Here is a 22,073-nt window from a genome sequence, read left to right as displayed (position 1 = left end):
AAGACACTCGGCGTGCGGTGGAAAGCGACGACTGATGAATTCTTTTTTGTCCCGCCAGAATTGACTTCCGGCTCGGTTTTCACAAAGCGCCAAGTCCTCTCCCAAATTGCCAAATTGTTCGATCGAGCAGGTTGGCTCGCTCCTTTCATTGTTCGGGCAAAAATGTTCATGCAAGACATTTGGCTTCTGGATCTAGGGTGGGATGACGCCCTCCCTCAAGACTTCTGTCAGCGATGGGTTGACTTCCTAAAGAATTACTCGGTGCTCGATCAGATTCGTGTTCCTCGATGGGTCGCGTTCCGACCACACCTAAAGGTCGAACACCACGGGTTCTGCGACGCTTCACAGAAGGCGTACGGCGCAGCAATTTACGTTTATTTACGGCAAACATGGCCGATCCTTATGAAAACATCATAATAAAACCAATTAACTAAAATAAAAAATCTAAAAAACCCCCAAACTTCTATCTTCAAAAATACGAAAGTTGATATTTCTACGAAGTACCATTTCCGATCGTTCAGTTATATGGCAGCTATAGGATATAGTCGGCCGATCCTAATGAAATTTGATAGGTTGGATCAACTGGCCAAAAATAAAATCTGTATTAAGTTTCAGCTTTCTATCTTCAAAAACACGAAAGTTGGGTCCTTTCCGATCGTTCAGTTATATGGCAGCTATAAGATATAGTCGGCCGATCCTTATGAAATGTGGCTTGTCGTAATGGTTTGCCAAAAATAGTAATGGTTTGCTCTCGTGTCAAATTTGAACTCTCTAACTCTAAAAACACCAAAGTATACCATTTCCGATCAATCAGTTATATGGCAGCTATAGGATATAGTCGGCTGATCCGGGCCGTTCCGAATTATATACTGCGTGCAAAGGAAAGAAGGGTGTGTGCAAAGTTTCAAGACGATAGTTTCAAAACTGAGAGACTAGTTCGCGTAGAAACGGACAGACAGACAGACGGACAGACAGACAGACGGACAGACGGACATGCTCATATCAACTCAGGAGGTGATCCTGATCAAGAATATATATACTTTATAGGGTCGGAGATGTCTTCTTCCCTGCGTTGCACACTTTTGGACAAAATTATAATACCCTCTGCAAGGGTATAACAGGAAAGGAAAGCTAACTTCGGGCGGAGCCAAAGTTTATATACCCTTGCAGTTTAAACCGGATATATATCGCAAAAATCGGATATAGTTGGCCGATCCTTATGGGAATATGAATATATAATCCAATTTATTACAATACAAAATCTAAAAAAAAGTCTCAAGCTTATATCTTCAAAAATACCAAAGTTGGTCCGTCCGTCTGTCCGTCTGTCTGTTTCTACGCAAACTAGTCTCTCAGTTTTAACGCTATCGACTTGAAACTTTGCACACGCCCTTCTTTCCTTTGCACGCAGTATATTAGTCGGAACGGCCGGGATCGGCCGACTATATCCTATAGCTGCCATATAACCGATTGATCGGAAATGGTATACTTTGGTGTTTTTAGAGTTAGAGAGTTCAAATTTGACACGAGAGCAAACCATTACTATTTTTGGCAAACCATTACGACAAGCCACATTTCATAAGGATCGGCCGACTATATCTTATAGCTGCCATATAACCGATTGATCGGAAATGGTATAACTTTGGTGTTTTTTAAGTTAGAGAGCTCAAATTTGCACGAGAGCTATTTTTGGCAACACATTACGACACGCCAAATTTCATAAGGATCGGCCGACTATATCCTATAGCTTCCATATAACTGATTGATCGGAACTGACCCAACTTTCGTGTTTTTGAAGATAGAAAGCTGGAGCTTAGTAAATTTTGAAATGGAAAGCTGGAATTTTTGGTCAGTTAATCCGACCTTCCAAATTTTATAACGATCGGCCGACTATATCTTATAGCTGCCATATAACTGAACGATCGGAAATGACCCAACTTTTGTGTTTTTGAAGATAGAAGTTTGGGACATTTTTAGGTTTGGTTTTTGTATTATAATAAATTGGGAAAAAGCACCGGAAAATTCGTGATCGTTCGGAAAAATAATTGATGACTGTCTATATATGTTTGTATATTTCGACCAGTATGGCTCGTACGTAAATATTTAATTCCTAACTATTTTCGAATTTGCGGAGCCAGAAAGGTGGACTTGACCTTGGCTTGGATTTAACACAAAAAAAAGAAAAAAATTAATTTTTGCCTAATTGGCGGATTTAATTATTATGGAGGCAGAAAGGTGGAGTTGAAAATCTCAAGTTTTAATCAATTGAGGTTAATTATCACGACGCTGGAACGGTGGAATTGAAACAGCGGCTCGATTCAGACAGAAGATTGACAATTAAATTATTCAATTATAACTTTTGGATAATTAAATTTTCGACTTTGACCTTGGCTTGGATTTAACACAAAAAAAAGAAAAAAATTAATTTTTGCCTAATTGGCGGATTTAATTATTATGGAGGCAGAAAGGTGGAGTTGAAAATCTCAAGTTTTAATCAATTGAGGTTAATTATCACGACGCTGGAACGGTGGAATTGAAACAGCGGCTCGATTCAGACAGAAGATTGACAATTAAATTATTCAATTATAACTTTTGGATAATTAAATTTTCGACTTTAATTATTGAGTGGCCGGAAAGGTGAATTAAAAAACCTGGCCCTTTGCTCGGACAAAAAAATAAGAATTAAATAAATTTTAGTAGTTGTAATTATAAATACATAAATTTATAATTAATTGATTTTTTTTTTAAATTTATTTGGTTATATATTTCCTGAAATTGGAGGCAGAAAATATTCGGAAATAAATGGACATGTGGACATATATGGAAATATATGGAAATGCATGCAAGTAGGGCAAGGGCATGTGGGGCATATGATGGCACAGTGGAACGTCGATAAATGGACTGTATATGTTAAATTTTATCGGTTATATATTTTCTGAAATTGGAGGCAGAAAATATTTGGAAATATATGGACATGCATGCAGGTACGGATATATGTAAGGGCATGTGGGCATATGTTGGCACAAAATTGGGGAAGAAAAACAGATATTACGACAGCGGCGGACTGTTCGGTGAACTTGGAAATCACCGGAACCACTTTACACCGGCTGGCCAATATTAATTATGCCCTTTTTTTTTTTTCACCACACACTTTTACTGTTCACTTGCGGATTTTTTTTTGCGGATTAATTGCACCAAACACAATGTATGTGTGTTAACATGCACATATGCCTCGACCGTTGACGAGCGAATGGATAACGGTAAGGCCAAAAACGGCGAGGAATATGGCGAGGCACACAAAACGGAGATGGATGGAAAATTTTGTAGGGTTTTTTTTTTCTTTATTTAGAAAAATCTCAAGCTGCCGTGGTGTCGGACCACTGCTGAAGACCGGCAAAGAGACGGAGACGGAAAAAATTTTGTACTTATCTCTTGGCGGAACAATGCCTGGACTGCTGGTAGAAAATATCCAAAATATCCGGCTCGAAGGACCAAAATGTGTAGGGGGGCGTTGCTACTTGAAGTAAGAAGTCGGGGGCGTCTTTTGATGAATTCTGAAAAAACGCGGTCAGCTTTATTGGGCTGCTTACAGAGGATTGAAAAGATTAACCCTCTTTTCCCTCACCTAAGCAACCTATCCTCCAGAACCCCTAAAGCTCTCAAAAACTTGTATGATGATCCTGAGGAGACGTAGATCTGGCCAAATGCCATATATATAGCCAACGCAGAATGAACTGGTGTACGGAGAGCGCAGCAAATACTACTGAGCTGCTCGTTCCCATCTTTTTGATCAAGTCTGACATAAGACCTTATCGCTGCAAAGACTGATCGATTAACCCTCTCCAAAGCATTTGCCTGGGCCGAAAAAGCGGCGGTCAAAGTATATAAAACAGAATATTCTCTCAGCAATTTCTGAAACGTCTCAGCCCTGAACTGCGATCCATTATCGGATGCAACGGGTTCTGGTACGTCGAAAGTGTGAAAAAAATCTTGCTGCCGTAAAGTTTTTAACCTCTTTTAATAATACAAATAATAGAGTAATGGTCCACCACTATAAATATTCCAATGTTCCCACTTCGAGACCGAGGGTATGGACCGAGAAAATCTATATAAAGACGCTGGAAAAATCACTCTGGTACAGGAGCCACACCCATTGGGGGTCGTTAAGTTTTATTTGGAGCCACCAAAGGGTGAATTGGCAAACCTTTGACGAACACGGTGAAGTGGATACCGATTAGTAGCATACTCTGCCTACGGGATCGGCCTAGCTCAGTGAAGAGTCCAGGGGGTTGGGTTACTTCCTAATCAGGATCACCTTCATATAATAAAATTTTTTAGACATAGTTGGAAAGGATTAGGAGGGAATACAGTCATTTTGGGTGGACATGAATATGAGACAAAACGCCTTTGTTATTGAAGAACTGAGGTGGGATAGTTTTTCTGCTTGGCCCGCCCTTCTTTACTAATTAGATTTAAATACTCAAAGACTTACTAATTATTTCGGCCTTTACCCATATAAAAAGAAATCGTTTAGCTCAGGTGCCCATAAATGCCCATGTTCTTCAGTTCACAATCCATTATTTAATTACTCTGATTTTTATCTTTATTTCTCCTTAGAATCTACTTAGCCTAAATCTTTACTCCTACTGGTTTTCTTTAATCCTAATCAATTGAAATTAATTTGTCTTGTCTTGAATTAATTTGTTTCATACGCCTTTTTATAATAGCATAGTTAGACAATCAAGATTATAATGGGTACTCACAAACCAATCCCTCGACGTTTGCAGGCCTGTAGACTGGAGCGCTGTATGGCTTGATGAATTTGGACAAATTCAAAGTAAAATTATGGGGTCTCGCTAACCATGATGACAAAACAAACGAATTATGCTCTTTAGAAAAAAGGCATGAGTACAGGTCTGATTCATCAAAAAAAATTATTAATGCAAAAATAATAAAATAAAGGTATTCTGCTTAACTTAATGCTCCACGCTACTTCGATACGCTCTTTCCATCGTTGTGAGTGATATTGATTCGTAAATATTGTCACTATGCAAATGAGGGAGAGTCTGAGGTCTGAGAGGTAGACATGAGGTTCGCCCCAGGTAGAGAGTTTATGTATACATGAAGTTCCCTTTTAGGTTCTCATTCCGCAAGGTTTTGACCCTTCTCCTGATTTTATGCTGCCCCAATCACGCACTCTTCCCGGAAGCTCCAGAACTTCTCGCCGAACGCGGCTTTAGTCTGGTCCGGTTCCGTGCACGTTTAGGGGCTGATCGAGGTATGCTCGCACTTGACCGCGTGGTTGTACTTCGCTTGTGGCTTCTGGATCGCCGAGGGTACATTTCGCTCGCCGGTAGCTTTCTCTGGCACAACCCGTCCAAGTTCTACTTAAAAGGCTTTTGTTAGTCACCTGGCGCTTGGATATTTTCGCTGCTCACCACCTGTAAGTTTTCCCACCCACGTGCAGTTGCCGAAATCTATGCACAATACAGCCAATTCTTTGTTGCTGTTGCGCCACTGATTCGACTGCGTTGGCACCTTACTTTGGGGTTATTATTTTCCCGGGTTTTAACTTTGAGGTGCACCTTTTTAATTTGCGTATTTTCTCTTCAGAACTTTAAATGAAAAAGAACATCTATAATCAGCGCATCTTAAAATGCCAGTGAACGAGGTTGCCATATTTCATATTTCATATTTCAGGCGATCGAGGTGCCAGAAAGCTCCCGCTTAACAGCTCTAACTTGGATAACAGTGCAACTGTTATCGACTTAATATTTATTTTTATGAATTTGTTTTGACCAATTTTATGTCGTACCCTCACACCACTCGTATTATCGACGTACATCACCAAAGATCCTTGGCATGGAAGGATAGGTTTAGGTTTTTCTAAACGTAGGTTTTCCCACCTACGTGCAGTTGCCGAAATCTGCGCACAACACGGACGATTCTGTGTTGCTGTAGCGCCACTAATTCGACTGCGTTGTCACCTTACTTTGGGGTTTATTATTTTCCCGGCTTTTACTTTGAGGTGGACTCTTTTAATTTGCGTCTTTTCTCTTCAGAAGTTTAAATGCAGAAGTTTAAAAAGAACATTTGTATCCGGCGCTTCTTAAAATGGTAGTGAAAGAGGTTGCCGTACCCCATTTGAGAGGCAATCGAGGTGCCAGAAAGTTCGTGCTTAACAGCTCTTATTTGGATAACAGTGCAGCTGTTATCGACTTATTTTATCAACTTAATATTGGTTAGAATAACTTACATTTATTTTCATAATTTTTGTTTTGTCCAATTTTAAGTCGAACCCTCACACCACAGGTTTTATTGACGTGATATTACCCAAAATGAAAGCTGAAAAAGGGTACATCACCAGAGATCCTTGGCATGGAAGGTTCCTAGCTTCTTTCCGTTGTTGTCTTCGAGTAAATAAAACGACTGTCCTCGCTTTTCTTTTATTTTAGCTTTTATTTCTACAGGTGCTAATTTGGCATTAATATAAGAAGCCTGGTTGCTTAAGACAAAATTTCTTTTTATAACATCCTGACCTACCTCAAAGTTTTGATGTTGGGAACGTAAATCACATTCATTTCTGTTTTCTTGGTATGCTTTTGCCATTCGCTTGGCGATATCCGCTCGGATTATCGGGAATTCATCTGATCTAGCGATATTTGCTGATCCCTCGAACAACATATGGATATTTCGTAACAACTTATAATCTTTGCCATGAGTGAGCATGTGATGGCCAAGGACTACATAGTATGGCGAATCACCATTGGATTGGTGTTTATTATATAATGCAGAGTTTATACTTCCTATATAACTATCCCACCATCTTTGATCTGATTGAATATAGCTTTTGAGAGCAGCATTTATTGAACGATTATCACGCTCCGCCGCGTTTGACAGCGGAGGATGTAAAAATATGCTAGATTCCGTGCTTAGCAGTAAAGGTTGCGATGTCCTGGCTTTTAAACTGAGTGCCATTATCGCTCACCAAAGCTTCCGGAGTTCTAAGACACACCAAAATATTGTCCTTTGAATAGTCAATCACTATCTTTGAAGTGAACTTCTGAATAGGATTAGGCCAAGGGAATTTAGAAAAGTGGTCTAGGAGAGTTAATATCCCTATATTTCCGTTCCATGTTCTGAGAAATGGACCGATAAAGTCTACATAGATCCGTTGAAATAGTTTTTCACTAGTGGCTTGACTAACCATGGGTGGCCGAAGACGTTGCGTCGGATATTTGCAGGTTTTGCATATATCACATCGGTTACCATATTCGGCCTATAAAAGTTTCTTCGAATTCGCTCAAGACATTTGCTTACTCCACCATGTGCCGACGATGGTTGGTCATGTGCAGACAGAATTAGTCGCCCTCGTCAACTTGTGGATTGCCGCTGGTAATGCCTGCTCTATAATATATAATAGATATCCATGACCCAAAATCCCGGTACATTCGAATTATGTACACGGTCTCTTAACTGACGGTATTCGTCCGATTTGAATTTCTCTGATTGCAAATCGATCTCTAGCAGGATGTCTAAATCTATCACTGCAATTTCTGTCGAATCCTCGAACGTCCGTGATAAGTCGTCTGGTACAACATGTTGAACCCCCTTGCGACGCTCGATTTTAAAAACAAAGCCTTGTAACTTAATAGCCCTACGGGCTAGTCTCCCGCTGAGGTCTGTTTGTTTTATCTACCATCGCACGGCTGAGTGATCGGTTATGACCGTAAAATTGTGACCTTCTACGTACATAAGAAACTTCTGGATTTCGAACACGACAGCAAGACATTCTAACTCTGTAACTGTATAGTTACGTTAAGCTCCATTCAATATTTGGGACATATATGCGATAGGATGATCGTTGCCTGATTTGTCGCACTGTGATAAAACTCCGCCCACTCCGCATTCAGATGCATCGCATTGTATTATAAACGCCTTACCATAGTCTAGATGAACTAGAAGCGGAGCGGAATAAAGCTTGTGCTTGATTTCGTCAAACGCTGTTTGTGAGACCTAGTTCTAAGTGAAAGTTTTTCCTCAATGTAGATCGGTAAGTGGAACTGTTATTAGTGAGATATACATCGACGGTACCATCCCCAAATGCCAAGGAAGCGTCTTAGTTGGGTTTGACTTTTGGGTACAGGAAAATCAGATACCTCACTGATCTTTTTCGGGTTCACTTTTAGTGTTCCTTTGCCTACAACATAACCTAAGTATTCGACTTTCCGAAGACCAAATTGGCTCTTTTTGATATTGATCATTAGGCCGGCATGCCGTAAACGAGTCGAAACTTCTGTTATGTGTTTTGAATGATCTGACCTGATCCATAAGAAGACACATCGTCTGAGGGGCGTTGCACGTCATCATTCCGATGGCGGGAAGAAATCTATTACACTTTTTCGTCTGGATTTCTCGACTTCCGATAATTTGAGCTTTGTGGATTCTTCTTCAAAGTCCAATTCATTCACCATGCCTCCTAAGAAGACGGAAATTCCGAGTTTTCCCCAAAAGTCTGTACCACACATAACTTTTTGTGTAATAGATGGTACTACCAAAAATTCCATTTCTTTCTTTGTGTTATTATTATTAATCGGAATGGTGATAGTGCAAAAAGTGGACTGTTTCGTTCTGTCTGCCGTTCGTACGTTGCCGTGCGTCCTAAGGTACTTTTATTTTCCCGAAACAATACTTTTAGCTAAAGTTTCTCCGATTACGCTTCTGTTCGCTTTACTATCTAGTAAAGCTAAATACGGTTCATCGAGTAAAACTAGATTTGCAAAAGGGCGAATGTCATTGCTTACTTTACTTATCGCTGATATTAAACAACTGTTGTATTGATGCTTTGATTTTCAGAAGTCTCGCTGTCTTGTTCCTGAGCGACTTCTAGTTTTTCTATCGGTATCGCTTATAAAGATTCTTCGCCTCGTTTCGTTATATTCTTTTAGTTGAACATGATAAAAGGTCGGGTATTAGAATGGTCAGGTGACTGCACTGATCCTTTGGGGATTGATCCACAGTGACGCCTACGGCTACGAGGAGCACAGAATATTTATACCCTTGCAGAGGGTATTATAATTTTGGTCAAAAGTATGCAACGCATTGAAGGAGACATCTCCGACCCTATAAAGTATATATATTCTTGATCAGGATCACCTCCTGAGTTGATATGAGCATGTCCGTCTGTCCGTCTGTCTGTTTCTACGCAAACTAGTCTCACAGTTTTAAAGCTATCGACTTGAAACTTTGCACACGCCCTTCTTTCCTTTGCACACAGTATATAAGTCGGAACGGCCGGGATCGGCCGACTATATCCTATAGCTGCCGTATAATTGATTGATCGGAAATGGTATAACTTTGGTGGTTTTAGAGTTAGAGAGTTCAAAATTCAAAAATAGACACGAGAGCTATTTTTGGCCACACATTACGACACGCCAAATTTCATAAGGATCGGTTTACTATATCCTACAGCTGCCATATAACTGAATGATCGGAAATGACCCAACTTTCGTATTTTTTGAAGATAGAAAGCTGGAACTTGGTACAAATTATATTTTTGGTCAGTTGATCCGACCTACCTAACGATCGGCCGACTATATCTTATAGCTGCCATATAACTGAACGATCGGAAAGGGTTTTGGGTAGAAATACCAACTTTGGTATGTTTGAAGATAGAAGTTTGGGACTTTTTTTAGATTTTGTATTGTAATAAATTGAATTATATATTCATATTCCCATAAGGATCGGCCAACTATATCCGATGTTTGCGATATATATCCGGTTTTAACTGCAAGGGTATATAAACTTCGGCTCCGCCCGAAGTTAGCTTTCCTTTCTTGTTTTTATTTCATCTCTTACAAACAATAAGCAAAATCAAAAGATGTTTAAGCGATTAGAAACATTTGTTATTGTATTTCTTTATTTTTGTGCATTTGAAGTATTTCCATGCAAAAAATTTGTATGGACATACGATAATTTCGCGCAGATTGAAAAGCACTGTAACGTACGATAAAATTGAAACTTAATTTTTATCGCAACTATAGGGTTTTCAGTTATAATATTTAACAGGGTAGTAAGACATTAGGTGCCTAACAATTTTTCATTCCACTTTAGCGGAAATGCGTCGATATAACTGAACCATCGGAAATGTTTTTTGGTAGAAATACCAACTTTGGTATGTTTGAAGATAGAAGTTTGGGACTTTTTTTAGATTTTGTATTGTTATAAATTTGATTATATATTCATGTTCCCATAAGGATCGGCCAACTATATTGTAATATGCTCATATATGCACTATTAATATCATATGTATATATATCGACCACCCACTGTACCAAGAGTACTTAAAGGGTACACACTGTAACACTTCGTCGCAGTGTTTATGTTATCCAAGGCCTCGGTCATAAACCTAAGTGCACCGAAATATGAACCGCCCGCTGTACCTTTGCTGTACGCCGAAAAGTGCATATGTCCGCATATACGTAACACGAGTGGACCTTATGCAAGTCCACATACCTCCGCCTAATATAACGTAACATAAATATATATTCATATATAAATATTTAAGAATACATTACCGTCTCTCCGCTGCCGCTTTGGGCAGCGCAGCTACGAGACTTAGACCTCCTTTAATTCATAAGTAAATTTGTAAAAGAAGAAACTCCCTTGAGTTCGGAGCGGCAACAACAGTTGTTCCGACTAAATAAAAAACCTTTACAAAACCGAATCAAGAGCCTTCTATTGGGAATCGATTACAAATGCGATCCTGCCAGGAGGATCGTAGTACATGGCGACCGTGACAATTTCCTGCAAGGACATCGAGGGATTCGAAGGACACACCTAAAAGGATATAAACAAGGAGAATAAAAAAAAAAAAAAAAACCACAAAAAACAAGAAAGGAAAGCTAACTTCGGGCGGAGCCGAAGTTTATATACCCTTTCAGTTAAAACCGGATATATATTGCAAACATCGGATATAGTTGGCCGATCCTTATGGCAATAGGAATATGTAATCCAATTTTTTACAATACAAAATCTAAAAAAAGTCCCAAACTTCTATCTTCAAAAATACGAAAGTTGATATTTCTACCAAGTACCATTTCCGATCGTTCAGTTATATGGCAGCTATAGGATATAGTCGGCCGATCCTAATGAAATTTGGTAGGTCGGATCAACTGACCAAATATATAATCTGTACCAAGTTCCAGCTTTCTATCTTCAAAAACACGAGTTGGGTTAAAGTTGGGTCATTTCCGATCGTTCAGTTGTATGGCAGCTATAGGATATAGTCGGCCGATCCGGGCCGTTCCGACTTATATACTGCGTGCAAAGGAAAGAAGGGTGTGTGCAAAGTTTCAAGACGATAGCTTTAAAACTGAGAGACTAGTTTGCGTAGAAACAGACAGACGGACATACAGACGGACAGACAGACGGACAGACGGACATGCTCATATCAACTCAGGAAGTGATCCTGATCAAGAATATATATACTTTATGGGGTCGGAGGCGTCTCCTTCACTGCGTTGCACACTTTTGACCAAAATTATAATACCCTTTGCAAGGGTATAAAAAAACCCACAACGATCTGACACTCACTCAGTCCCCATGCCAACAACCTATCAGCAACGAATAATTAAACTTATAAATAGATAAATAATAAATAAACAACTTCTGAGATGACCGGATAACTGCAAAGAAATGACAGAGGACCCCTGGAGTCACCCTTCTACGAGCAAACCTGTGCCAGCACCGGTGCCCCAACATCTCAATAAAAAAGAAACGCCTGTGCAGCCAGCACCGGCCCCGTTTAGCGCTCCAAGCTAAGCCCGGAAAAGTGAACCGACAGCGCTGCCAAGGGCGCAAAATTTTTTTTTTCCCATGGACTGCGTTGCATATTTTTTTTTATTGCACTGCGATGCATATTTTTTTTTATATATATAAAAATCCTTTGTAAAATTGAGCGCCATTAAAGTTGCTCGATTAGCGTGTGGCCTGAAAACCATACAAATAATAGGCAGGTTATTATGTAAAAAAAACAAGAAAGGAAAGCTAACTTCGGGCGGAGCCGAAGTTTATATACCCTTGCAGTTAAAACCGGATATATATCGCAAACATCGGATATAGTTGGCCGATCCTTATGGGAATATGAATATATTGTGTAGGGGGGCGTTGGTTCCTCAAAAAGATTCCAGAACGGGGTTGAAAAGTGGAAAGTCGGGGGCGTCTTTAGGTTTAGTGTAAAGCACGCGTTCAGCTTTATTCGGCTGCTTACATGAGATTGAAACTTAAAACTAGTGGAAAAAAAAGAGATCGCCGACAGCCAACGAGCGAGAAGAGAGGCACAGAGGGGCGAGTGTGGACGCGCTCTTCAGCGCGGGTGCGCTCTTCAGCGCGGGTGCGCTCTTTAGCGCGGGTGCGCTCTTCAGTGGACGCGAGTGTGGACGCGCTCTTCAGCGCGGGTGCGCTCTTCAGCGCGGGTGCGCTCTTTAGCGCGGGTGCGCTCTTCAGCGCGGATGCGCTCTTCAGGTGAGTGGCACCACGGCCCCTCACCTAAACATTCCGCCCCCCTTGCAATCACTCGGGTTGCAATAGCTCCCTCGAAGTTATGGTTGGTGGCAAGCTCCGGATACGATCCATCCAAACACGGTGCTCTGGGCCACTGGGAGTCCGTCCTGGATCTTCAGGAAGCCCGGTTGAATAATCCGTGGGTACATATCTGCACCCAGGACGACGGAGATTGTCGCTGGCAGATGGAATCGCTCATCCGCCAGGGTCACGCCTCGGAAGTGGGCACGCACCGCCTCGCTCAGCTCCCGGGACGGCGTACGAACTCGCACGTGAGGCTCGATCTTGAACATGACCTCCAGCTGAACGCTGTCATCGGTCGTTGACCCCACGGTGGCGGAACACACCTGTTCGTCCCCCACGCTGGTAGTGGGCAGCCGGAAACACGCAGCGAGCGAGGCGTCGATGCAGCTCGAGGGCGTGCATGGGTCGATGAGGGCCCCCGTATCGAAGCTCCGGGTCCCGGTGTCGATCCGCACTAGTGCAGTCGGCAGCACGTTGACGCTGTTCCGTTGCAACAGCGATGAGAGGGTGGGCGCAGCGACCGCGTCCAGCGGGGGCCCTCGACGAGAGGCGGAACTTTGCCTAGGTGCGGATGACGCGGGCGGATGAGCGGGGGTTGGCAATCGAGGAGTGGCGGACGAAGGCTGAGGATGCATCGACGAGTGCCGGGACGTCGGTGGCCGTGGATCGGGTTGGGATTGCCGGAAAGTGGCGGACCCAGGCCGAGGAGCACCCGAACCGCGCCGGGAGTTGGCGGATGACGGCCGGGCGCCAGACGTGACACTCTGTGTCCTGACTCCCGCGCTCCGTGACCGGTGCTCCTCTTGGCGCACCGTTGCCGAGTCTGCAATGGAATCCACGCCTTAAAGAAGTGTCGGCGTTTCCTACGCCTTAGCGCCGAGCCCGCGGCTTCTCCACGAGATGCAGCAGCGTGTGGTGATCCTGTCCACACGTCTTACAACCGTCACCCCGACGACAGGATCCGTCGGAGTGCTCGTGGGCCAGGCAGCTCGAGCAGTATCGGTTCACAAGAACCGCTCGGAGCCGCTTCTCGGCGCTAAGGCGTAGGAAACGCCGACACTTCTTTAAGGCGTGGATTCCATTGCAGACTCGGCAACGGTAGGATTGGATACCACGAGTACATCTGCTCTCCAGCGATGCTTGGGTGTTGCGTGGACGTGGCGACATCGTGTTGGCTATGGCTGACGGAAATATGATAAAGGACAAATAACATGATCAGAATCGGTGTAAAATGAAGGTTCGGAACTACGGGCAGAGCTACGGGACAGCACAATTGGACAGGAACATTGGAGCGGAAGAAATGTTGATCACTGTGGGTAGGCGGACGCGTCCAACGGAAGAAGCACGACCTTAACAACGGGCCGCTTTACAAGCCCTCGCGCAGTGCGGATGTCGATCACGCGGACATGGCCATCAGAGCCGGGATACACCGCGTCAACCCTGCCTAAGCGCCACTCATTGGACGGAAGGTTGTCTTCCTTGATGACGACCATATCCCCAACGCGGAGGTCCCTCGTAGGGGCTCGCCACTTGTTTCTCTTATGGAGCTCCTTGAGATACTCCTCCTTCCACCGGAGCTGAAATTGCTGCTGAAGCGCCTTGAGGTGTTGCCAACGATTGATGATGGAACTGGTGTCCCCCTTTATCTCGGGCTCGACCGTGGCGAGAAGTGGTCCTCCCACAAGAAAGTGCCCGGGTGTAAGAGCTAGCAGGTCAGCAGGGTCTTCGGACATTGGCGCGAGTGGCCGCGAATTCAGGCACGCCTCGATCTTCGCCAGGAGAGTAGCCAGCTCCTCAAAGGTGTATTTTCGCGTGGCGGCGGACTTGTAGAACAAGGTCTTGAAGCTCTTGACCCCTGCTTCCCAAAGGCCCCCCATGTGGGGAGCTCCCGGAGGAATGAAATGCCAGAGAAGCTGCTGGTGACTATAGGCACCAGTCACAGCCCCCTTTAGGCTCTGGAGAAAATCGCGGGATAGTAGAGCAGCTGCTCCCACAAAGGTCTTCCCGTTGTCGGACTGCACTTGACGGGGGCATCCTCTCCGGGACACGAACCGTGCGAAAGCCGCAAGAAATTTCTCGGTCGTAAGGTCCGACGTAGGCTCTAAATGGATGGCCTTAGTGGAGAAACACACAAACACCAACACATAACCCTTTGTGATGAGACAGGCCCTCCCCGTATAGTTTTTTATCTCGAAGGGACCGGCATAATCCACACCGGTGGGCGTGAACGGGCGCGAGAAGGACGTCCGTTCCTTGGGTAGCTCTCCCATGAGTTGCGTCTGCAACTTCTTCTTGTGGATGACACATACCTTACAAGAATGGACAACAGACTTGACCAAGTTCCTCACCCTTGGAATCCAGAACTTGGCTCGGATCAGGCGGATCATCAGCTGACTGCCACCGTGCAGCGTGATGCGATGTGTAAAATGAACCAGGAGTCGAGACAGCTGACAGTCGTACGGAAGGATAATAGGGTGCCGTTCGTCATAGTGGAGAAGCTCAGAGGACGTGACCCGGCCGCAGGCTCTCATAAGGCCTTGCGAATCCACGAAGGGGTTCAGATTCTGAATCGGACTGGATGCCGATATTGGACGCTTTTCGCTTAAGCAGCCCATCTCAGAGACGAAGTGTCTGCGCTGAGTGACGGAAACTAGAAGACGTTCAGCCGACGTTATCTCATTAGCGGTCAGGTGCTCTTCAAACGAAAGTCGAATCTTCCGCGCGCGCTGGATGAAGCGATTAACATAGGAAAGGACTCGTAATGCCTTGTCGAGTGTGGAAAAACGCTCAAGGAGATCTTCGGGGGGTACTTTCGCGACATGGACCTTGACTGCTCGCTTCTCGAGTTCAGTCACGGGGGTATCATAGCCTTGAGTGGGCCAGTCGCTGCGAGGCCTCTGCAGCCAGTCAGGACCGTGCCACCACAACTGGTTATCTGCAAGATCTTGGAGAGCTACGCCCCGGCTAGCGAGATCCGCAGGGTTATGCTCGGAGCGGACATGTGCCCATTTCTGCACGTCGGTGAACTGGGTGATCTTGGTCACCCGGTTGGCCACGAACGTTGTCCACTGGCACGCTGGCTTATGCAGCCACGCGAGGACAATAGTCGAGTCGGTCCAACAGTATAGGGCAGACGCGGCCCCTGGCATTTGTGGCAGAACGGCGGTGGCCATCTCGGACAACAACAAGGCACCGCACAGTTCTAGTCGAAAGAGCGAAACCGTCTTAACTGGGGCCACTCGAGTCTTTGCAGTCAGCAGGGTCACTATTACCGTGGACCCGATTTCGACACGAACGTAAATTGCTGCGCCGTACGCCTTCTGTGAAGCGTCGCAGAACCCGTGGTGTTCGACCTTTAGGTGTGGTCGGAACGCGACCCATCGAGGAACACGAATCTGATCGAGCACCGAGTAATTCTTTAGGAAGTCAACCCATCGCTGACAGAAATCTTGAGGGAGGGCGTCATCCCACCCTAGATCCAGAAGCCAAATGTCTTGCATGAACATTTTTGCCCGAACAATGAAAGGAGCGAGCCAACCTGCTGGATCGAACAATTTGGCAATTTGGGAGAGGACTTGGCGCTTTGTGAAAACTGAGCCGGAAGTCAATTCTGGCGGGACAAAAAAGAATTCATCAGTCGTCGCTTTCCACCGCACGCCGAGTGTCTTGGCCGTGCTTTCTGCATCGATGTCGAGAAAGTCAGCTCGGAGACGGTGATCGATCGGAATGTCGGCCAGGATTGCCTTGTTATTCGACGTCCATTTCCTAAGTGGGAACCCTGCTGACTCTAGGGCCCCTTTCAGCTCCCGAATCGAAGCTTGGGCTTCAGTTTTGGAGTCTGCCCCCGCGAGAACGTCATCAACGTACATAAACTGCCGGATAATTTGACTTGCCTGCGGATACTTCGACTCTTCGTCGTCAGCGAGCTGTCGCAGCACACGGATCGCCAGGAACGGGGCACAATTGACACCGAAGGTGACCGTTTTCAACTCGTAGTCGCGGATATCCCCATCGGGATTGCGAAACAAAATACGTTGGAGCGGAGTATGCTTGGGGTCTACCCAAATTTGCCGATACATCTTCTCGATGTCGGCGTTGAAGACAAACTTAAAGTACCGCCACTTTAGGATTTGAATCGTCAGGTCGGATTGTAAGACCGGGCCCGCGTAAAGAATGTCGTTCAGACTGGTCCCGTTTGCGGACGGGCTCGAAGCATTGAAGACCACTCGCACCTTGGTGGTCGTGCTTTCGGGCTTGAAGACTGCATGATGTGGTAGATAGTAGGTAGCGGAATTGCTCGCGGGAGAGACCTCGGTCATGTGGCCTAAGTCGATGTACTCCTGAATTACCGAGTCATATAAGGTCATACCGGGCCTTAAGGGGCGGGTCCCTCTTCAGGCGCTGCTCATTACGCAGAAACTGAGCAAGGGCAAAGGACCGTGAAGCCGCTAGCTCGGAACCCTTCTGCCCGGGGTCGCGTAAGGGGAGCGTCACAACGTACTTGCCACACTTGTCTCTTTTCGTCGTCTGGACAAAATTGTGCTCGCAAACTGAATCCGATTCCGAACTTATCGGTGTGGGCACATCTTCCACCTCCCAGAATTTGGTGAGGAGCTGATCCAGTGAGTCACCGAGGCTGGGGGCCACTCGTGTGGAAAAAACGGACACGCTGCGGGGATTGGCTGGAGATAATGGGCCTGTCAGCACCCATCCAAAAATGGTCTCCTGACCGAGAAGCGACCCGCATATGTTAGGCTTGGCATTACTGAGGAGAATGGACGGAAGAATGTCCGCTCCTATTAGTACATCGACTTGGGAGCTCTCAAAGAAGTTGGGGTCCGCCAGAGGAATGTCGGGCAGCCCCTTGAGACGATCTCGCGGAATCGGGTATGATGGCAGATTCCCTGCCAACTGCGGCAGAACGTAGGCCGCAGTCTCTAATTGTAGCCCGGGTCTAGACGGCGACCGAATAGGGAAATGGCACAATTTTGTAGACTGCGCGGAAATGGTCTGATTAAGGCCGGAAACTTGGGCTTGTATCGTCTTGAAGGGTGGTTTGACGATGTTGAACAGTCGTTCCGTGATGAAGGTCGCTTCGGACCCTGAGTCTATCAGAGCTCGTGCCTGGAAGCTGCACCCCAAGTGGCACACGTTGATAAGAGCCGTGCCTAGTAGGACGGCCCCTGACCCGGAAGCGAAACACACCTGCACATCCGACTGATCCTCTGAGCCGTTTGTGCTTCTGGCAGTCTGTGCGGGTCGAGCCCTTGCTGTCGTAGGCGGACTTGGAGCGGTGGCGAACGGATTGCCGCGGTGCAGAAGGGTGTGGTGCCGGCTGTGACATGTGAAGCAAGTATGGGCGCTCGTGCAGTCTCGCTGCTGGTGCCCTCGGGCAAAACAGTTCAAACACAGCTGCTTCCTTTTAATATAGTCCGAGCGCCCATTTACGTCCATTTCCAAGAACCGCGGACATAAGCGAATGGGGTGGTTCTCCCTCGAACAGAGATCGCAACCCTTGGGGCCCGGAACCACTCGAGTCTCGTATGAATGGAGCCTTCGAGCGGGGGCAGTAGGAGTTCCCGACCTTGGCGGAAGTTGCTCGGAGCTACTAGGCCTGACGTCATCGATTGCTTCCAGAGTGCGATGGCACTCTGTCAGGAAATTGTCTAATTCCTTCCATGTTGGAATTTCGGCCTTGTTATGAACGGATTGCTCCCACATGGAAAGTGTGACTTTGGGGAGCTTTGACGAAATCATGAACACCAGGAGGCAGTCCAAGGCCTCAACATTGATGGCGGACATTGCTAGGGCTGTCAGAGAACTCTGAATGGTGGCTTGGAGCTCCTTCAGCGCCACCCCGGACTCTTGAGAAATAGCCTGGAGGTTGAAAAGGATTTTCAACTGGCTATTGACCAGTAGCCGCCGGTTCTCAAAGCGGTCTGTGAGGCTTTGCCAAGCGACGGCAAACCCCTCATGGGTAAGGGGAGCCTTGGAAACAATAGCGTGGGCGTCACCACTTGTTTTGGACAACAAGTGGAACAACCGCTCTACCGGGGTGAGCCGCGAGTTTTGAATGTAAATGGCCGTGAACAGGTCTCGGAAGGTGGGCCACCGAAGATAATCACCCGCGAAGACCTCGGTATCCACCGGAGGTAACCGGCAGCCTGTAGACGCGGGCGTGTGAACGTTGACGGAAGCCGGAGTGGTATGGGAAGCAATTCTCTCTCGAAGCTGGGCAATACACCTCGAATAGACGGAGTAGCAGTAGCTGCACTTCGATTCCAGCACTGTCGAGATGGCCGCATTGTCGTCGGACTCAGCTAGCAAATCGGAGCAGCTCTCATAGCTTTTCTCCACCTTCTCCCACAGTGCCCGAATTTGGTCCCGGTGGACTTCGCACATGTATTGGGAGCCCACTTCCGTTTCTCTGGCGGCCGGAGTATTTATGTTGGCCTCAAATTGGCTAACTCGATCTGAAGTGGCGATGAACTTCTTCAGCGCCACGTCGACCGCACTTTGAGCCATTTTTGCAACGGAACGAGTCTGCCTCTGTGAAGGACCGGAGCTCGTGTCGACGGATTCGTCACTCTTCGCCCTTGGAATGGCACTGTACGCCTTAGGCTTTAAAAGAGGCGTCCGCGGAGAAGCGGATCGAGATCTCTCCAAACGGATGGTTGGGATCGGACGTGGCTTTTGGTCGTCTCCCGTGGGCATTCTCAGACACCAATTCGCTGATCAGCGCTTGTCGAATGACTTGCGCAATAGGTGGCTCGTACGAAGCGGTAGCCGGTCACTAATGTGATGAGCCCTGTGAGATCTCGGACGAAATGCGATTGCAAAGCCAAGTGGGAATTATTAGCGCCGATGTCGAGAGGAACGTCGGAAACGGCACAATTCGGATGTGGGAGAAACTTCAGGAAGCCAAAAAACCCAGATGGGCCAAGGTTTGTCGAGATTCTAGGCGGATGTTGCCAGATGCAGAGTAGGAGTAAGGTTAGGAAAAATGCCGGAGCGGAAAATGGAAAAGGACCGGAAAATTCGTGCTCGTTCGGAAAAATAATTGATGACTGTCGATATATGTATATTTCGACCAGTATGGCTCGTACGTAAATATTTAATTCCTAACTATTTTCGAATTTGCGAAATTTAACACAGAGAGAGAATAAATAATTAATTTTTGCCTAATTGTCGGATTTAATTATTTTGGAAACAGACGGGTGGAGTTGAGAATTTCAATTTTTAATCAATGGCGGTTAAGTAACCCGAAGCTGGAACGGTGGAATTGAAACCGCGGCTAGGTCCAGAAAGCCGATTGACAATTAAATTATTTAATTATAATTTTTTTTCTCTTTCGATAATTAAATTTTTGACCTTTAATTATTGAGTGGCCGGAAAGGGAAATAAAAACAAGAAAGGAAAGCTAACTTCGGGCGGAGCCGAAGTGTATATACCCTTGCAGTTAAAACCGGATATATATCGCAAACATCGGATATAGTTGGCCGCTCCTTATGGGAATATGAATATATAATCCAATTTATTACAATACAAAATCTAAAAAAAGTCGCAAACTTCTATCTTCAAACATACCAAAGTTGGTATTTCTACCAAATACCATCTCCGATCGTTCAGTTATATGGCAGCTATAGGATATAGTCGGCCGATCGTTATGAAATTTGGTAGGTCGGATAAACTGACCAAAAATATAATCTGTACCAAGTTCCAGCTTTCTATCTTCAAAAACACTAAAGTTGGGTCATTTCCGATCGTTCAGTTATATGGCAGCTATAAGATATAGTCGACCGAGCCTTATGAAATTTGGCATGTCGTAATGTTTTGCCAAACATAGCGCTCGTGTCAAATTTGAACTCTCTAACTTTGAAAACACCAAAGTTATACCATTTCCGATCAATCAGTTATATGGCAGCTATAGGATATAGTCGGCCGATCCCGGCCGTTCCGACTTATATACTGCGTGCAAAGGAAAGAAGGGTGTGTGCAAAGTTTCAAGACGATAGCTTTAAAACTGAGAGACTAGTTCGCGTAGAAACAGACAGACAGACGGACAGACAGACGGACAGACAGACGGACAGACAGACGGACAGACGGACAGACGGACAGACGGACATGCTCATATCAACTCAGGAGGTGATCCTGACCAAGAATATATATACTTTATGGGGTCGGAGATGTCTCCTTCACTGCGTTGCACACTTTTGGACAAAATTATAATACCCTCTGCAAGGGTATAAAAACTTTGGCCCTTTGCTCGGACGGAAAAATACGAATTAAATAAATTTGTAGTTATAAATATAAATAAATAAATTTATAATCAATTGATTTTTTTTTTTTTTTAATTTGTTTGGTTATATATTTCCTGGAACTGGAGGCAGAAAATATTGAGAAATATATGGGCATACATGCAAGTAGGGCAAGGGCATGTGGGCATACGATGGTACAGTGGAACGTCGAGAAGTGGACTGTATGGTTAAATTTTATCGGTTATATATTTCCTGAAATCGGAGGCAGAAAATATTTGGAGATATGTGGAAATGCCTGCAGGTACGGATATAAGTAAGGGCATGTGGGCATATGTTGGCACAGTGGAGCGTCGATAATGTGTAACTGCGGAAACGGAAAAGTTATGTGGTGTAAAAAAATTGGGGATGAAAAACCAATATTACGACAGCGGCGGACTGTTCGGTGAACTTGGAGATTCCCGGAACCACTTCACACCGGCTGGCCAATATTAATTATGCCCTTTTATTATACCCTTGCAGAGGGTATTATAATTTTGTCCAAAAGTGTGCAACGCAGTGAAGGAGACATCTCCGACCCCATAAAGTATATATATTCTTGGTCAGGATCACCTCCTGAGTTGATATGAGCATGTCCGTCTGTCCGTCTGTCCGTCTGTCCGTCTGTCTGTCCGTCTGTCTGTCCGTCTGTCTGTCCGTCTGTCTGTCTGTTTCTACGCGAACTAGTCTCTCAGTTTTAAAGCTATCGTCTTGAAACTTTGCACACACCCTTCTTTCCTTTGCACGCAGTATATAAGTCGGAACGGCCGGGATCGGCCGACTATATCCTATAGCTGCCATATAACTGATTGATCGGAAATGGTATAACTTTGGTGTTTTCAAAGTTAGAGAGTTCAAATTTGACACGAGCGCTATGTTTGGCAAAACATTACGACATGCCAAATTTCATAAGGCTCGGTCGACTATATCTTATAGCTGCCATATAACTGAACGATCGGAAATGACCCAACTTTCGTGTTTTTGAAGATAGAAAGCTGGAACTTGGTACAGATTATATTTTTGGTCAGTTTATCCGACCTACCAAATTTCATAACGATCGGCCGACTATATCCTATAGCTGCCATATAACTGAACGATCGGAGATGGTATTTGGTAGAAATACCAACTTTGGTATGTTTGAAGATAGAAGTTTGCGACTTTTTTTAGATTTTGTATTGTAATAAATTGGAT

General features: G+C 45.1%; 1 protein-coding gene and 1 pseudogene across 1 annotated transcript in view; both read right to left on the bottom strand.

Moving 5' to 3' along the window:
• Nucleotides 1-22,073, bottom strand: part of LOC108128205 (EF-hand domain-containing family member C2-like) — a 249,911-nt gene that overhangs the window by 138,094 nt on the left and 89,744 nt on the right. The gene's annotated exons all lie outside the window — the stretch shown is intronic.
• LOC138927768 (uncharacterized) lies at nt 13,809-19,302 on the bottom strand (annotated as a pseudogene).

The sequence above is a fragment of the Drosophila bipectinata genome, chromosome XR, assembly GCF_030179905.1.
Source record: "Drosophila bipectinata strain 14024-0381.07 chromosome XR, DbipHiC1v2, whole genome shotgun sequence".
Classification (NCBI taxonomy): domain Eukaryota; kingdom Metazoa; phylum Arthropoda; class Insecta; order Diptera; family Drosophilidae; genus Drosophila; species Drosophila bipectinata.
Note: the sequence above shows the minus strand (reverse complement) of the source record. Positions and strands in the feature narration are given on the sequence as shown.